This window comes from Macaca nemestrina, chromosome 2 (assembly GCF_043159975.1).
Source record: "Macaca nemestrina isolate mMacNem1 chromosome 2, mMacNem.hap1, whole genome shotgun sequence".
NCBI lineage: Eukaryota > Metazoa > Chordata > Mammalia > Primates > Cercopithecidae > Macaca > Macaca nemestrina.
The window spans coordinates 152,752,782-152,768,821 of NC_092126.1; the positions used below are offsets into that span (position 1 = coordinate 152,752,782).

At 45.7% G+C, this 16,040-nt stretch overlaps 1 protein-coding gene across 1 annotated transcript in view; it reads left to right on the forward strand.

The window, feature by feature from the left end:
- Positions 1 to 6,397: 6,397 nt before the first annotated feature.
- The window catches only part of LOC105477748 (FYVE, RhoGEF and PH domain-containing protein 5-like), a 151,058-nt gene continuing 141,415 nt past the window's right edge, over positions 6,398 to 16,040 (forward strand). The window contains 1 exon segment of the mRNA XM_071092247.1: positions 6,398 to 9,943. The gene's annotated coding sequence lies outside the window, so the exon portion shown is untranslated.

The following is a 16,040-nucleotide window of genomic DNA, read 5'->3' on the forward strand; positions in this document are numbered from 1 at the left end:
GAGTCTCGGCTCAGCCTCTTGCTGTGTGACCTTAGGGAAATTATAAACCTCCCTTAGCCTATTTCCTTATCTGTGTGGAGATGATAATAATAATAATGCCATCTTATAGGTTCCAGCAATCATATATATAACACATTTAGCAGAGCACCTGGCACACAGCATGCACTCAACACATGACAGTTATTTGATGATGATGATTACAGCAATAATGATGTGTATTGGAATCCAGCCCTCTAGGATCAGAAGGAATCTTAAAGAGCATCAGGGCCGCTGTTTCTCAAACTTCTATGTGCATCCAAATTAGTTGGGTATGAAACAGATGCCCAGGTCCCCCTCAGGACCTCCCAAGTTGGACTTCCTGGCAGAGGCAGAGGGAAGTCTATCCCATCTCTACTGAGTTGTGGCCAACTGTGCTCAAACCTCTTTCAGGGAGAGCAGCTCACTCATCCCAGGGGAGCCCCTTGCATTTGGGTACAATGGTGACTGGGACACTTCTTCCTTATGCCAGTGAGAAATCAGCTGTTAGAGGTTAGAGGGATCAGAGAAGGGAACAGTGGGTCCCCACTGTTCTGTGGGCCTTGATTTCTCCAGCTCAGAAATGGAGTAAGGCATGCCAGCTCTAAGTCTCTGTCTCTTCAAAAGGGGTCTATGGACTTCCAGGTTTCCAGAGAGGCATACTCAGGGCTCCAAGAGTGAGAATTTCAAAATGGTCTTTTTTTTCCCCATTTTAACATGAATCTAATATCCTCATATTTCAAACTATTAGGATGACCTCATAACTGAGAACTGTCCTCTAATTAACTTTCCTGTTTAAGTTTGCATTTTTGCTTATGTTCATAATGTTCCCAGGAAAGCCACTTTTGTGATTTGGAGCCCAGGAGAAGAACGCAGTAATGCATTGAAGCCCCTGCCCTGTGTGAAGAAAGGGTTAGGAGGAGGTGGGCTAGAGGAAAGGGGTTAGGAGGTTTGATTCATCTCATGACAGAGGGTGATACATGGTGCCAAATTTAATGGGCCCCACATGGTGGCAGTTGACACCATGGTCAGCCTACAAGCTGCCACTCAGCTTCAGCAAAGTAACATTCTCTGGCATACGTCAATTATCATTCATTTAAAAGTAAGGTTTTGTCGTGTTTGTGTTAGTTTATATTTCACCTGGAACTTGCAGATTTTAATAGCATAAGAGCCTACACTTAGTTTTATGATAGTACATATCTAAGCAATGGTGTAATAAAAATTAAACCACCATTGTGTGTGTTTACTGGCTGGCGGGGGTTAGTGTACAAGCAGCTTCCCCTTTCAAGGAACCCACATATCGCTCAAGCTTGAGAAACAAATCCCTGTTGATTTTGAAGGACCTCTGCACTCTCATGGTTTGTGAGCCCATGGATGGATCATCAGGTGGATGGTATTGTTTTAATTGAATTTGAGGTAAAGACCATTGTGGGGTCATTTTATACCACATACCAGCCTGTGAATGTGTGTGTGTGTGTTTGGACTTTGGGTTTTGCTGGCACCAGAATCCCCTGCAGGAGGGCTTGTTAACACTCAGAGGGATGCCCACTGCCCAGGTGCACATTCAGTCCATCTGGGGCTGAATTTAATGCACCCTAAAATGTGCATTTCTAACAAGTTCCCAGGTGATGCTGATGGTCATGCTTAGAGATCCAGAAGATCATCACCTGTGGGCTGGGAGGCAGGACTCAGGTCCACTGGCCTCTGTCCAGCCTGCTCTGGAGTCCTGGGTAAGCCCCTTGTTCTGGGTAAGCCTCTGGACTCCCTACTTCCCATTCCTGCAGTAAGAAGCTGGGACAAGTCTAGTGCCTCATCCAGGAGCAAGCATAAGCTCTGACACTTGGTTTGCCATTTGGAGTCTAAAGCGTGGTGTTTTATCTGTGAAGTTTCATGTCCACCCAGGAAGCCCCTGGAGCAAGAGGGCAGTGGCAGTCTTAGCTTCCTGCTTTGGGGAGACAAGCTTCAGAAACAGAAAGGCACACTCCCACTCCAAGTCCCATCTCTGGCCCTGTGACCTTGTGCAAGAGACTGGTCTCCAGGGCTTCCCATCGTGTTGTAGGGTCACTGAGAAGTCCCTTCTGGAAAGCACCTGGAGCTGGTGGGCACTCTCAGACTCATCTGTGTGCTCCCAGCCACACTTTGCCTCACCGGCCACTGGCTAGCTGCCCGTGGGCTCCTGGTCACCTCGGGAGGAGAGCACTTATCACCATTCCACCCCCAAGGTCTTCCTCAGGATAATCTCTGGCCTGGGTGATTCATCTCATGGGCTGGGCCCTTCCTCTCGGGCCTGAAATATCTCCCTCCCCTCACCATTCCTGGGTCATGCCTGTGCCCCCAGCCATGTGACTTCCTCTGGGGACTGGCCCTGGGCCCCTGCCCTCCTGCCAGCCCTCCAGTCTCTAGCTAGCAACCCATTCTGGGCCTGCCATATCAGGCAGGGCTCAGCTGGGAGGGAGGAAGCCCACAGCTTGTTGTGCTGGGGAAAAAGTGCATCCCCACGTCCGGCCCCCACCCCAGCCCAGCCACACCTCTGCCTTCAGCGGGCTGGGCTTCCGGCACACATCCTGGCATGTCCTGGCCTGTTTATCACTCAGTTGCCACCTGGCACTCTGCCCTTCATGCACACACATTCCCTGGGAGGCTTCTGGGGCTGGAGCAGAGGAGTTGGCCAGTATATCCCCCAGCTTTTCAGAGGCTGCTTTTTTGTGGAGCTAAGGATGGCTCTTTGGAGAAGATAGACCTGAACATATATCCCAGTTTCACGATGGAATTGCTGTGTGACTTTAGGCAAGTGAGTCCACATCTCTGGGTCTTAGTTTCTCTGATTTTAAATAGAAAGATACATACCTCCATCTCCAGTTGTTGTGTGGATTAAATAAGATAATTACAAACACACTGATGCTTGAATCCTACCTCCAACCACTTAAATCAGAATCTCTGTGGAACATATAAAAAGCTTTCAGGGAGGTTCTAAGACACAGCCAGGGACAGAACCCACTAGTATGGAATAGTTAATGGCTGAAGCTCTGGACTAGACCAACATGGATTTGAATTCTGGCTCTGTTATATAATTATGGAGCCTTGAGTACATTTATTAGCCTCTCAGAGCTTCTGTTTACTTGTGTGTAGGATGGGGTTAATAGTAATTACTTCCTAGTACTGTTATGAACATTAAATGAAGTAATAGATATTAGGCACTTTGCACACAGTGACTATTCCCTATGTAAGTCAGGTGAGGAGAGGACAAGCCCTTCATTCGCCAGTTTACACAAGTCAGTTGGCTCTGTGCCTGGTCCCTAGATGGCACTTCAAATGAGTATCTGTAAATTACTAAGTGTAGTTGTTTTCATTATCTTAGACTAAAAAGTAGTGAAAAATCTCAATTATCCTGGGGATAAACTTCTGTCTTGTAACTGACTTTAGAAACTACATCTCCCAGCATCCTTTGCAGCTAGGGGCAGCCATGACTTTGTTCTGTTGAAAGAGATGTGGGTGGAAGCCCCCGGGGTTTCAATTCCTTGAGTTTCCCCTTCCTCTGGCAGCCATCTTGAGGAGGATGGCCGAATGGAAAACCAGAAGGAACCTGGGAACCATGGCATGGTTGAGCTGCCATAGCATCCCCACAGCCTGCCTCTGGGCTTTTTTTTTTTTTTTTTAAGTGACAGAAAAATCTGTAAATGTTTAGGCCTCTGGGTTGGGGGATTTTTGTTTCTAGTGGAAGAAAATCAGATGCATCGGGCCTCCTCATTGTCCTACCTTCTGTTCTCAGTCCTCAGTGTCCAGAAAAATCTAGGCCAAGAGAACCAGTCACCTAAATAACTAATTCCTTCCTTAAAGCTCTAGGGCTGGGTTACAGGCACTACAGGAAACCTGTCCAACCCTTAATCTGACCCCTTGAGGCAGAGTTAGCCCTGAGTCCTGTCCAGCCTCCTCTGGCAGCCCCAGAAAGTTCAAGAAGAGAGAGTGACTCCCTCCTTCCCTAGATGCCAACACCCAAGTCCAAAATCTCACAGATGCCATGGGTCTCCTGAGCTCTCCCTCTGGAATCAGGCAAATATTTGCCAGAATCTTGGCTCTGCACTGATTTGCCATGGGCAATGTGACTTTGAACAAGCTTTAATGTTCCTATCCATAAAGTGGGTCTATGGCAATCAAGAGATAAATCTAAATAAGACAGTCAGAAAGGGATGCAGTGGCTCTTGCCTATAATTCCAGCACTCTGGAAGGCCAAGGAGGGCAGATCACTTGAGGACAGGAGTTCAAGACCAGCCTGGCCAACATGGTGAAACCCCATCTCTACAAAAACAAAACAAAACAAAAAAATTAACCAGGTGTGGTGGTGCATGCCTGTAATCCCAGTTACTCAGGCGGCTGCGGCACGAGAATCACTTGAATCCAGGAAGCAGAGGTTGCAGTGAGCTGAGATCATGCCACTGGCACTCCACTCCAGCCTGGGTGAGAATCTGTCTCAAAAAAAAAAAAAAAGAAAGAAACTAAGAAAGGGAAAAGTCAAGGTATGACTAGAGGTGAGAAATGCTAACAAATCAACCCAGAACTAGGATTAAATATTCAAGGGCAGGGAGGTGGCAGAATATTACAAGGTCTGTGAATATTACAGACCTTGGCATTATAAAATCAACAGTGCTGCTGGGCGCAGCAGTGGCTCATGCCTGTAATCCCAGCACTTTGGAAGGGTGAGGCAGGAGGATCACTTGAGGTCAGGAGTTCAAGACCAGCCTGACCAACATGGTGAAATCCCGTCTTTACTGAAAAAATATACAAAAATTAGCTGGGCATTGTGGTGGGCTCCTGTAATCCCAGCTACTCGGAAGGCTGAGGCAGGATAATCACTTGAACCTGGGAGGCGAAGGTTGCAGTGAACTGAGATCGTGCCACTGCATTCCAGTTTGGGAGACAGAGCGAGACTCTGTCTCCAATAAATAAATAAATAAATAAATAAATAAATAAATAAATAAATAAAATCAATAGCCCAGCAGCAGTGTGTTAGGTGTGAGCATGATAGAAAGTGTGAAGGACTTAATTTTCTCGTTCTTCATAACAGGGAAAAATAAATGCTAGGATTTAAACATATAATTTAGTGGGAAGATGGCCCCTAATCTCTTAATGTTCTCCACAAACCTCGGGGGATCTTGTAAAAAATATTCATTTTGGTAACAAATCAAATATGTAAACAACTGCTTTTATTTCGCTCAAATTTCCTTTTGTTAAATTCATATGGAAATACGCTTCATATACCTTATTTTTTAAATTGGCATATACAGTATAATCTCATTTTAATAAAATTCCTTTCCTTCCTTCCTTGCACCCTGCCTCTCTTCTTTCCTTCCTGCTACCCATCCTCCCTCTCTTACATCTCCCTTCCTTTCTTCCACTCCCACCCCTCCTTCCAAATATATGCCTAGAAAAACATCTAGAATGATGTTGCCTAATATTAATGCTGGGGTTTGGGGCAGTAGGGTTTGTAGTGATTGCCCTCCTCTCTCCATTTTGGCAACATTTTGCTATATAGCTTAAAGGGTTTATAAAAGCACTTATCATTTTAATAAAGACAATACAATAATTTTTTTGCAAAAAATTATTCATATCCATTTTATAGGGTTCTCTTGAGCACTGAATGACATGACCAGGAAAGCATCTGGCACACTGTGGCAAGCACAAGTCCAAGATGGCCCCGAGATTTCTTTCCAGTGATGTACATGCCCTGTACATGCTGGTCCTTCTACCTGGAATGTCCTTTCCTTCTCCCTTTAGCAAATTTCTACTCATTCTTCAAGATATAGTTCAACGCGAAGAAGTTCCTGACACCTACATCTAGCCAATCTGACCCTTTCTCTGGAGACTTAACCAGGATGGCAGAAAGGGTTAACATGCATTCACATAGCAGCAGTGTCCAGGGGTGACTGTTCAGAGGTCTTTGGCACCAAGACTACCTGGCAAAGCCCAACTCCTGCTTTATTGAACTTTGTCTTCAGGCTTCCCTTATTCCACCACCTCCCCAGTATCCTTCCAACAAATTGTTTTTATTTAAAGTGGCCAAGTCAGTTTCTGCAGCTTGCAACTTAAGTACCCAACTGTTGCCCTGTCTCCCCAACATTGAGTTCCAGGCCCTCAGAAGTTTGTGAGATGAATTGTAGTCATGCAGAGGGTCATTATAAAAGGCCATCCTTCCTGTGACCCAACCTTCTGAAGGCTGGGGCAGGAGACAGACACCTGTGCTGCCTCTGTGAGATGTCTGGGGCTGGAGGGCAAGGCACACATGGACAATTCTTGCTTGCCAAGGAGCTCTGCCCATCTTAGGGAGGGGAAACGGCTGGAGAGGCTAGACCACGTGCTCAACCCCACACAGCCAGCGGAAAAAGCAGAGGGCCAGGGGTTTCTGCAAACATGCTTGTTTAATCCTCTGTGTGCGCCTCCATACACGGGGCCCTGACCTCGCTGTCGGCTCACTACACTCCGCCTTACACACAGAGGGCGCTCAACACGTGCTCACTGGCCCCTAATCCCCCCGCCGGGCCCGAGAGAGCAGAATTAGCAACAACTGCATTTTGCAGATGGGAGACTGAGTCTTAGATGTGAGAGATGCCCCAGGGCATCTAGTTGTGATGTGGGGGTCCCCAGAAGCGTCGCCAAGTCAAAATATCCCGGAGCTCAGTTCGTTCCTCAGCCCGCGCGGTGCCTACGATGATGGAAGACTTTGCAAGACCCCTTCTGGGTCATTTCGAACCGAGCTGCCCCAGAGCTGTCGGGTAGGTGAGGGGGAGACAGGTGCACGAGTGGACCTCGTCGGTGACCGAAGAAGGGGAGTGAAGCAGGCCCGATGAAGCCGACCTGTACCCGATGCAATCCGCTGTGGGCCGAAATGGGGGCTAAGCCAGATAGAGCAAACGACTCCACCCGAGCCCGGCGGGTCGAACAGGAGATCCCGCGTTGTTCCACCTGCGAAAGAGGGCGAGCGCGTGGGCCGATCGGAGCCGAGCGAGGGTCGGGGCCAAGCGGAGCGGATGCGGCCGAGTGGACTAGCCGAGGGAGTGGGGCGCAGCCGAAAGTAGCCGAGTGGAGCCGAACAGAGACGAGGCGAGGGTCGGGTGGAGCCAAGCGGAAATGAGTGGAGCCGAGCGGGGCCGGGTAGAGCCGAGCGGAGCCGAGCGGAGCCGAGCGGGTGAGAAGCCGGAGGCCGAGCGGGTCCGCCGGTTTGAAGCGGTGGGAGTTGTTGAGGTCTGTCATGTCTGGAAATCCTTTCATACTGTCGCTTTTGGATTCCGCCGTTTCCCTCCCAACGGAAAACTAGGGTTCCTGGATTCCCCCGGCCCGAGTTGTAACCACCGACGAGAATCTTTTTCACCGGTGGCCTCAGCGTCAGCATTTATAAAATGAGAGCGTGGGAGGGCGGCCGAAGACAGGTGTGGGGAGCCTTAGGCCTGCCGCTCGGGTCCACTTTTCGTATATTCGGGTAGGATCGGATGTGGTGTCTTCCGCTGAAGTCCCTCGGGTCCAGTTCACCTGGGAGCGGGTGGGGGTTCTGGGGAATGTCACTTTAAAGACTTTGCTTTTGGGGAACGGTCCTGGCGCCTCCTGGGTAGATGCTGCAACTTAAGGTCCAGAGAGGGTCAGTGCGTGACACAGCGGACGCTGGGGAAGCCTGGTCTGGATTCCGAAGTCCAGCTCGTTTACCTGCAACAGGCCGGGGGTCCGTGCAGCCTGGCAGTGAAAGAATTATACACGGGGGGCTGCGCCTCTGCCCTTACCAGGGCAACCTCACTGAGCCCCACTGTTTGTAAGATGAGGAAAGCGATGCCTTCCTCTCAGGCTGCTGTGAAGCTGGATGGGGTGGGGGCTCTGTATTTTGACAGTGTTATCATGTAGTCGTATTTGGAAAAAATGTCATTTTATTTTAAAATAAAAACATTTAGGTACCAGGCACTGTTCTAGGCAGTGGGGATATAGACGTGAACAAATCAACCAGTAGTGCCTGCATACATTCTAGTAGGAGCTGCTGATCCAGTGGTTTGGCACAAGACTTCATGAAGCATTGAGCCCTTAGGTGTGTGATCCGTTGTCACTCACCGTGCCTGTGTGCCTACTGCTGAATTACTCTAAGACACAGATCTGATCATGTGGCTTAGTTGCCAGTGCCTGTGCAATAAAGACCGTCAGAAGCGGGCCCTAGTCTACTTTTCCAGTTGCATCTCCCCATCCCTTCTGTAAATTTTCAGGAACACCTGGCCACTCACTCCTCCCAGTACATTCCTATGCTGTGTGTTTTCTAAGTGCCGGGCTCAGTGTTAGACACGAGATGGCGCCAGTACTGTACTGAAGGCTTTCTCTAATGGCCACCGAGTACAGGCCTGTTAACTGGCTTGATGATCGCAACTTTTAGAAAGCCCCTTAGCATTTGTTTTGTAGACAGCCCGTATATTTTTTAGTATAATTCTCAATGAATTTTATGTATTGAATAAATTTTCTAGATATAAAAAGGGGAGTATTATGAAACTGCCCCAAGGGTTTCAGTACCATCATCTCAGAGAGCAAGCCAGCCCATTTTACTCAGAAGCTCATCAAGGGTCCTAATTCACTCACAGTCTCTTCTTACAGTGTTGTTGCTGGGATGCTTTAGGGAACTTGGCCAAGGTAGGGGAAATTCCCTTCTCTTGGTTGGGCTCTGATTTTTTAAGCCAAGAATGATTTTTGTAAACCAAAAATTTGGGGAAATTTTCCCCAAAGTCCCATTTTCTCTCCAAGCTAGTATTAGGTAAAAATCAGATATTACCTGCCCTGGTTTTTCAGCAAAATTTATTTGAAATGTGTGAGATTGCAGGCACCTCCCCGCCTGAGGAGGGGCCACAAAATGGAATTTCATCCAAAATTAAAACAGAGATGTGACCTGGTCTCTGCTGGCGTCCTTTATAGATGAGTTTCCTACAAAGACAATCTATTGGGGTGGGGAAAATCTTAGAACGATAGAAGCAGTTAGTATTTCACCTCACCTTTTAAAATTTGTATTTGTGACCATGTAATGTAGTGTACACCATGAGTCAGTTGTATACATCAAACCTGTGTTTTTCCACATGACAAAAAGATTGCTAGAGGACAGTGGCCAAGAGCTTTGCTGGTTGTCCCAGGATCTTCTAGCCAAAGGGGAATCACTGGAACCTGAAGGGACCTCTCTAGGAATGTCTCCTGTAGGTTTTGTCTTTTCACATCTCAGCCTCAGTTTCTTCATCTATAAAATGGTGCTCACAATCCCTTCTTCATGGAGTTGTGAGAACACAGTGAGATCTTGTGTGTAAAAAGGGTTTGAAAGCTGTAATGCCAGGGGCAGGATAAACAGGGCTCCTGTTAGACCACACAGCACCTTCGGGCACTGTGGAAATTGCACCCCTTTCTCCTGGTGGATCCAAACCCCTGACAGGGTACATGACTTGGTGAGTTGAGCCTTACTGGATTGCAGTCCCACTTGCCTGTTTGACCAGGCACCCTAAGGCACAGTCTGCACAGGGTTGTGACAACCCTATGGATCAAGTCCAAGTTCATACAGAGGACCCTGACTGCCTCTCCCATTCCCACACCCTGTGTTTCTACCAAACTGAAGCCATCACTGTTTTGAAAGCAAAAGATCATTTCACCCCTCTGTGCCCTTGCATATATGGGTCCCTCTGGCTTGCATGCACCTTCCCTTACTCTAGGTGCTCTTCGTGAACTCCTACTCAGTCATTAAGACCCCACTTAAGTAAGTCGTCAAGTCTATCTCATTTGATAACTTCTCCTTTTATATCCCTCCTCTTCCTCCATCTGAGTACACTCCCCTATCCTAGCCATAATGCAATTATCTTTTCTGTTCTGCTGCTTCTGCTAGTTTTGGACAAAGGTGAAGAAACAAATCTAGAGAGTGGATGACCTTGGATCTCGGGTAAGTCCATCTTCAGCATGTGAGCTTGTTAACACAGTAGTTTCTTGTAAAGAGTGGTCACTCTGTGAAGAAATTGCCGGACTGTGGAGCTGCTCAAGGCCAGACAGCATGATTCATTCACTTCTTGGTGCCTGGCTTGCACCATGCCCAGGGCCTGACTGTTGGGTGCCGGTAAGTAACTGTTGATTGATTTACTGACTGTGTCTCATAATTGCCTTCCTGCCCTAGCCTTGAACCAAAGCCATGGAGATGAAGGAACTCTGGGGGTGTATAGACAGGGTATTCCAGCTGCAAGAGGAGGGGAATGCAGGAGTTGTCTTTTAAATTTGTTATCTGCACCTGAACTACATGTATTCCTTATCCTTGTGAAAAATAAAAATATTGCAGATTAGGCTGAAATTCAGCCCTCACAGAGGTATCTGCTGTTCTAAGGGGATCAATCTCTGCATGTGGTTTATGTGTCTGTTAGTTTACATGCTAGCTGCAGTGCCAGAAAAACTTCCAAATCTCAGTTGCTTAACACAAAAAAGTTTATTTCTTGCTCAACACACAGTGGGATGTGGTCAGGAGGTGACTCTGGGCAACTGTTCCAGAAGTTGTCTCAGGGTCTAGGCTCAAAGTAATGCTCATCCCTTCCTTCTAACCTGTGACAGGAAGATTGAGTGGGACATTTTAGGGGCTCAGCTACAGGTAGCATATACTAAATGTTACATATTCCAACAGCCAGGACTCAGTAACATGGTCTTAAAGTAACTGCAAAGGAGACTGGGAAATGTAGTATTCTTTTGTGGGGAAAATTTGTGAGCATCAAGCAATCTTGCCACAATAGTCATGCGTATCATGGCATGAGTAGGCAGTAGAATCAAAGTGGCTGAATTTTGGATATACATTATTTTGGCTGTAGAGTAGGCAGGGCTTACTGATGGATAGACATGGGGGGTAAGGGACAAAAGAAACCAAATCTGATTCCTGAGTTTTTGCACGTGCAACATGGGGGTTTGTAACACTGGATTCTTGACAGAGAGGAAAAGAGACTTGGAGCAGGAAAAGTATTGTTGTTTTTGTTTGTTTGTTTGTTTTGGTGGGAGGAGTTCTATTTTTCCATTGTTAAGTTTGAATTGCCTAGTAGGTATTCATGTGGAGAGGTCTGTAAGCCACAGGAGAAGACGGGGAAGTAGATCTACATTTGGAAGGCATAGGCATGTGGGCAATATTGAATGCCAGGAAGAGGGTGCAGATAGAGAAGCATGGAGAGCCTTTCCGTGAGTCCTGGGGCACATCAATATTTAGAAATGGAGCAGAGGAGAAGTCTATGAAGGAGACAGAAAAAAACATCCAGTTAGGTAGATGGAAAACGAGGTAAATGTAATGAAATGGATATCTGAGAAGAGATTATTTCAAGAAGAAAGGTGGGGCCACCTTGCACTGAAGACTACTAAGAAAGTGAGCAGGAGAGTGACTAAGAGGGAGCTATTAGATTTGGCACCATGAAGGTTACTTGAGGCTCTCAGTGGAACCAGTGTCCTGTCCTTCAGATGCAGGAAACAGAAGCCAGTTGGATACGTTCTGGGAGAATAGGAGTTGAGGAAGTGGAGGCAACAACCATAGATAGATACTTTTTTTTATAACGAAAGAGAATGAGATGAAAGGATACCCATCCAGGGTTTTAACACTGGTGGCTCTGAGATATGGGATCAGGCTCATTCAGGAAAGTCTGTATATTGTTCTCATTTGTGGCCACTGAACTCTCTGTTCTGCTACCATACAAATCAGCTGTGAATTGGAGATATATTTTTTTAAAGTATAGAACTAAGACTCTTGGACTGCTGAGGGGCACTGTGTGTGTGTGTGTGTGTGTGTGTGTGTGTGTGTGTGTGTGTGTCTAGGCATGCTTTCAACACTTGGAGAGGCAGTTCATGACGCTGTCTTAGATTTTACTTCTGGCTCATGCAGAGCTTCGTGGACAACCTCAGGTGAGAGCTAAGGGCCCTGTCATGTCTTTCCTAGCATATTTATAGTCCTGAGTATGCATGCTATTCCTATGCATGTTTAAAGCCCCCCATGGACACTTTGTTCCCGGGATTTTACTTTTTAAAAGGTTTTTGGTTAGCTTGTTATTTGATCCACTCTTACCACTACCTCAGGCAGCTGCAGTATTAAACAATTGCTATTGATGATTTTTGATGAATGCCTCTGGAGAAAAAAGGCCTTTCACACTGCAGGAAATCTGAGTGAGGTAAAATAAAGAGAAGACCTTTGAGTGGAGCCTTCTTAGGAAGCTCCAGACAGATTAAATAATGACAGTTCTCTAGGATTGGGGTGCTGGATGTGTTTCAACCTGTTCTTCCTTTCCAGTAGCTGCTAGGTTGCAGATTTTAACTGTGATTACTGATTTTTGATTTTCAAATGTACTGTGCAGGTGGGGTAAAGGGAGTAAGAATAGAGCAATTTATATGCCAAAAGAAGTGCTGTCCTTACCAATATTCAGCCATTTTCTTGAATAAATGCTCATGAATGTAGTAAATGTGAGAAACCTTGTACCTGGAGCTCAGTTTCTGTACAACAATAGTAAGGAGTCCTTTGAATGCTAGCAATGTGGGCAGTTCTTCAACTATAAATCATCCTTCATTAGTATTGGAGAATTCATACTGGAGAGAATACAGTACAAACTGTAATTAGTGTGGAAAAACTTTTCAAAATAACTTCTCTTTTACTTATGTAAAAACTCCTGATACTCCTAAATCTCATTAATATAGTCAATGTATTAAATTCTTTAGATACCTCATTAACCACAGAGAATACACATTGAAGAGAAACCTCATGATTATGTCACAGAGCCTTTAGCTGTAAAGACCTCATTTAGAGATAAAATAATTTACACTGGAGAAAACATTATCAATTTATTACATTCATCAGTATGTATAAGAGTTCATGAATTACTTAACATGTAAAAACTCATGCACAAGGATAAATAACATGTGAGAACTCATACAGGTGAAAAGCCAGTTTGGGAAAATCATCTGGAAAAGAAACTTTGTAGATCACTAAATTCATCCTGAGTACATACCGAATTATTCTATAAATTTGGAAAATTTGGAATGCATGTAAACGTATTCTAATAAATTGACATTATCAGATACCAAACTAAAAAGAAAAACTTACAAGCCTTAAGATTCTTCAGTATAGTGTTTATAATTTTTTGCATAATTTAAATTAATTCAGGTAGCAGAATAAAAATTCAAATACACTGGAAAGGAATAGGAATATGATAGGGTATGATTCCGAGTCCCTACTCTCATAGTAGCTTACTTTTATTTTTTAAACCAACAATTTAGAAGGGAAACCTATTTATGAGGGTCTTGTACCATATTTTATCAAATCAAACTTGTAGTGAATTGTGAGATATGCCATTATTTTGTGTACCACTAAGGTTTAAAAAACTTCCCAGACTATGGTATTTCATTGATTATAAGATGCATCATGATTCAGAGGTGTTGAAATGTGGGGGTATAAGTGAACCCTACATATGGAGTCTCTAAACCATATGATAATTCAGTAATATTTCATTAGGTAGAGGGGAAAATGCATTGGATTTGAGCCCAAATTAACAAAATCTAATCTTTCCCTCTCTATCAAAAATCTTGTGCTAAAATAGTAATTGCACTTATTTCTCTAATATTTTGCTTTCTTTTCAAAAATTATTTTTGGTATTTCAGCATCTGTATGTATGGTATACTAAGAATTGATCACATTTGGTTGTTGAAGGGCCAGGATGGCTGATAGGAAGCAGCCGCAGTCTGTGGCACTCACATAGAGGAATGAAAAGAGCAAGTGAATTCAGCACCTTCAACTGAGATATTTGGGTTCTCACATTGGGACTGACTAAGCAAATAGCTTGACCCACAGAGAACGAAAAGAAGCAGGGTGGGGTGATGACCCACTTGGGAGCAGCACAGAGCCATGGGAACCCCCACCCCCAGCCAAGGGAAGTGGTGAGTGAATGTGTAACCCTTCTTCAGAAACCACGCTCATCCCATGGATCTTTGCAACCTGTGGATCAAGAGATCCCCTCATGAGCCCACAGCACCAGGGCCTTGGGCTCAATACATGAGCCTGTGTGGAGTCTCTGTGGCACACACAGAGACCCAGGAGTTTTGCATACTCCAGCCCCAGGATCTGTGGCAAGGCAGGAGATTCATCTGTGCATGTCCCTAGGAAGGGGGCTGAGTCTGGGGAGCCAAGTGGCATCATTCTGCAGGCCCCACTTCCATGACATCTCACAGGTTGAGACCCAGTGGCTTGGAATTCCAGCCAGCCGGCAGCAGTAGGCTGGAGTCTGCCTGAGTCGGGACCAAGTTCCCAGTGATAGGTATGGCTGCCATCTCTGTGGTTTGGTAGACTCAGTTGTTTCAGCCTGCCGGCTTTGAAAAATACAGGCAGTCTGAATAAGGAGGGGTTCCCCACAGGACAGCACAGCTGCCTTGCCAGATTGTGGCCAGGCTGCTTTTTTAAGAAGGACGCTGATCCATTTCTTCTTGCTGGGTGAGATCTCCCTGCAGGGGCTTCAGCCACTCCAGCAAGCGTTCTACAGACAGAGCTCTGATCTCTCCCTGGGACAAAACTCCAGGGGGAGGGGTGGGGACCATCTCTGCAGTTTGGTAGACTCAGCTGTTCCAGCCTGCTGGCTTTGGAGAATACAAATGGTCCAGATGAGGAATGGTCCTCCTCAACTCAGCTTACCTGCTCTACCAAATGGCATTCAGACTGCTTCTTTAGGTAGGTCCCTGATCCTGTTCTTCCTCACTGGGTGAGACCTCCTAGCAGGGGTCTTCAGCCACCTCCTGTAGCCACATTCAGGCTGGCAACAGGTCAGTTGCCCCTGAGTTGGAGCTTCCAGAGGAAGGAGCAGGCTTCCCTCTTGGCTCTTTTGCACGAATCACTGGTGATACCTCCAGGTATGGGAAAAACCGAGGCAACAAGAGTCTGGAGTGGACCCCCAGCAAACCAAAGCAGCCTTACTGAAGAGTGGCCTGTTAAAACAAACAGAAAATAACAACATCCACAAAGATCTCATAAAAGCAAACTTGGCTGGGCGTGGTGGCTCACGCCTGTAATCCCAGCACTTTGGGAGGCCAAGGCAAACAGATCACGAGGTCAGGAGATCAAGACCATCCTGGCTAACATGGTGAAGCCCCGTCTCCACTAAAAATACAAAAAAAAAAAAAAATTAGCTGGGCATGATGGCGGGCACCTATAGTCCCAGCTACTTGGGAGGCTGAGGCAGGAGAATGGCTTGAACCCAAGAGGCAGAGCTTGCAGTGAGCCGAGATCACACCACTGCACTCCAGCCTGGGCGACAGAGCAAGACTCTGTCTCAAAAAAAAAAAAAAAAAAAAAAAAGGCAGCAACCTCATTGAAGGTAGATAACCCCACAAAGATGAGAAAAAAATCAACACAAAAACACTGAAAACTCAAAAAGTAAGAATGCATGTTCTACTCCAAATGACCACAATACCTATCCAGCAAGGGCACAGAACTGGGCTGAGGCTGAGATGGCTGAATTGACAGAGTAGACTTTAAAAGGTGGATAATAATGAACTTCACAGAACTAAAAGAGCATGTTATAACCCAATGCAAAGAAGCTAGGAATCATGATAAGACAATATAGGAGATGATAACCAGAATGGCCAGTTATGTTTCTAAAGGAGAGAAACATAACCGATCTGATGGAGCTGAAAAATGCAACACAAGAAATTCACCATGTGATTATAAGTATCAGTACAGAATAGAACAAGTGGAGGAAAGAATCTCAGAGCTTGAAGACTATCTTTCTGAAATAAAACATATAAGAATAGAGAAAAAAGAATGAAAAGGAATGAGCAAAACCTCCAAGAAATATGGGATTTATATAAAGAGGCTAAACCTATGACTGATTGAGGTACCTCCAAGAAATATGGGATTTATGTAAAGAGACTGAACCTGTAACTGATTAAGTTACCTGAAAGAGATGAGGAGAATGGAACCAAGATGGAAAACATACTTCAGGATGCGATCCAGGAGAACTTCCCCAACCTAGCAAGACAGGCTAACATTCAAA